Here is a 3,348-nt window from a genome sequence, read left to right as displayed (position 1 = left end):
TGCACGACTACCGAGGAGTACTGTCAATGTATGATTAAAATAGAACGAACCTTTACTTTTAAGTAATACTCCAAATAAAAGTCGTGCTTACACGAAAGTCAACATCACTTTTCCAGTTACTAAATTTGGCTTGGCAGCTAAATATTCCCTTTTATAAATAAAAAATCAGAAGTTTTCCTGGGATTGCTACATGCGACGTAAATAACCCTAAAACTATTTGATAAAACAGCCATGCACAAAATGAAGGCTACCTTTGCCGGAATATTTTCTTGTAGATTCTTCTGCCTCTCCCACTGTGTTCGGAGAAAGAGTGTCTCAGCTCACAAAGTTACAATCATGCCGCCTTGACACCCAAAAATACGGGTTTTGAGGAAGAGGAAAAGGAAAAATCCCTCCTAGATTTTGAGGGAAATAGTGTCAAATTAGTAAAAATTAGCTTAAAATTTCTTCGTAAATCCGTTAAGGTCGGGGGTCAAGGGGACGCTCATTTGCCCGTACGTCTACCTGTGCAGAATCTCCTAGATGCATGCCACATCAGCACGCAGAACCATCTCCGGACCCCTACCTCGTCAAGTGATCGCACGGCACGTCAGCAATGGGAATTTAACAGCATATGGAAAGCTCAGAGGCAACGTGCAACGAGCATGCGACGAGTCAGCATGCGGAATAAAAAGCTCAGAGGCTTAGGCCAAATCTCTATGGACATCAAAGCTAGCATTTCCGAACCCTACAGCTATCTCTACAGTATCAACTCCTTGATGTTTTGCCACCTTTTCCTTAAGCAGAACCGAAAATTTGACAAGCAAGCAATAGTATTCAATGTGAAGATTAGCTTGCTGCCAATCCGTGCAACTCCCATGTGACTTGTGTGCCAATGCAAAAGACCATCCATGACATCAACAACAACCCTGCAAAGTGCAACACGAGCACTTCAACAGAGCCCATTAATGATAAATGCGGGACCACACCCCACATATCTGCCGAAGAAAATCCACGCCACCCATCAAATAAGAAACACCACCTACTGCAAGGCACCACCTAGCCACAACCTTTTAGGTTTCCAAGCCCATGAGAACAAGTCTCAAGGCATGCAGATAAGACCAGTTACTTTTGTAGTGTGCATGGTGAGTTTAGCTTTATATATTGTAAGCTTGTTTTACATGTGAAGTATTGCGAGTTTTTTTTTTTTTTTTGGTATCGACTCTCTCTTCTTTCTCGCTCTCTGTTTTTTCTGCACTTTCTCCCTACACGCCATGGCTGCAAGGCTTCACCACCCGCCATAGCTGTGCTCAACAACTGGTATCAGAGCACTTCCCAGTCTCGCTCAACCCAACTCCAAGCTTGTAGACGTGCATAAACGGGACCACCCTCAATAGGGTTGCGTTGGCGTGAGAAGACCAACTCGACACAGGCTTAGCTGCTCAAACAACCTCTACAGCCCGCTGCATGCATTTGCGCCATCGCACTGTTCTGCTCGATCGTCTGCTACACAGAGAGTTTGTTTTTTGTTTTAAGTTCACACCTTATTAAAGTGGCCAATTTTAAGTTACCCCTTAAACCAAAGAGATTCACACCCTGCGAGTTATGTGCTCGATGCTCGATGCTCAGTGTTCAAGTTTAATCGGCTATAAGTAAGCCATGGAATGTAATTCAATTTTTGCCAACTCTTCCAAGCAATCTTGAAGGTTTGCTATAGAAAAATTCTATTAATGAAGGTCGACGATCATTATTCGCCAGCATAGCAAACAGGATCAAGTTATCCTTTGCATATCGAATATGGCATCAAAAGTCGACGAGTTCAACGGATCCGGCTTTCATACATGGCAAATTAAAGTGAAGGGATATCTAAAGCGGAAAAAATTGTGAAACGTCGTCAAGCCGCTATCAGCCGACGAATCTGGCACATCCGTTGCACTTAGCAGAGCATTATCTGTCGAGCAACAACGCAAAGACGACCAAGCATTAGGTATAATTCTGACATCTCTTGAAGATGATTTTTTTCAATATCTGAATGACATGCAATCTGCTAGCGCTGCTTGGATACAATTAGAGAAGGTTTTTGGTACTAAAGCCAAGTATTCAATAATGAGTCTAAAGATGGAATCATACTCTCTTGCTATACGTGCTGATGAAAATATTATATCTTTAGTTAAACCGGCTAAAATTAAAACTTGTTTATGTCGAAGTCCCATACTAGAAGATCTCATAGCCTTTTTGTTAAAATGACAAATTTCATCAAATCATTGCTATGTTAAAAGAGAAAGATACGCTTCCCTCCTTGGATGGTATCATCACTTTATTGTAGGAAGATTAAAAAGATACCTAGTACCAATTTTAGTATTTTTCCCAGTGCATATACAATCTCCAATGCAATATCCCCCATTAATTCTTCTGATACTTCCAGTGCCTATGCAATCACAAATTGTGTTGCTACCTCAACTTCATCTCTACCATTCAATGGAACCAGACCTTGTGCCATTTGTGGACACAACAATCATCAGACAAAAGACTGTTTCAAAAAGAATCCTTGTGATCAAGGTGGTAAAACAAATCATCCGTCAAACAGATGCTTTCAAAATGGTAAAAATCAAATTCATATGATTAAGGGAGACACACCGAACCTGCAATATATTCTATTAACAATGATATACTTTGGTTAAACTCTTTTCATGTTTTTAGTCAATAAATTGTACAAGCTCTAGACACTGCCACACATGAGTGGTAAGACCTCTCAGGTTATCAATTTTTGTTCTCAAGCCCTATTTTTCCCCGCTTCTAACGAGGTTATTGGGTACACCTTACTAAACCCAAGGTTTGGAAGTGAACCAAAAACTCCATTTTTAGTAGCTAATTTTTCGACCTACACCTTATCTGTTCAAGAGGGGGTTTACTATCATAGCACCAAGTTATGGATACACCAGAAATCCTTCGTTGTGAGAGAAACTAAAACTCACGGTTGACGAGTACACCAAAAACTCAAGGTACCACGAGTTGCCTGTCTAGATCGAACTTGAGGGAGAGATTGTTAGGTTTCCAAGCCCGTGAGAACAAGTCTCGTGCATGCAAATAAGACCCAGTTACTTTTGTAGTGTGCATGGTGAGTTCAGCTTTATATATTGTAAGCTTGTTTAACATGAAACATACAATAGTATTGCGAGTTTTTTTTTGTTTTGGTATCGACTCTCTCCTCTTGCTCTCTGATTTTTCTGCACCTTCTTCCTTACAAGCCATGGCTGCAAGGCTTCACCACCCGCCATAGCTGTGCTCAACAACCAACACTGCAATGAAGAACAAAGAAGAAGTTTCGCCTGCTGAATAAAATAGCGAAAGCTCTGTTTAAAGTGCAAA

The sequence above is a fragment of the Adiantum capillus-veneris genome, chromosome 9 (assembly GCF_014529385.1).
Source record: "Adiantum capillus-veneris isolate H3 chromosome 9, ASM1452938v2, whole genome shotgun sequence".
NCBI lineage: Eukaryota > Viridiplantae > Streptophyta > Polypodiopsida > Polypodiales > Pteridaceae > Adiantum > Adiantum capillus-veneris.
This window is presented reverse-complemented; position numbering follows the sequence as displayed.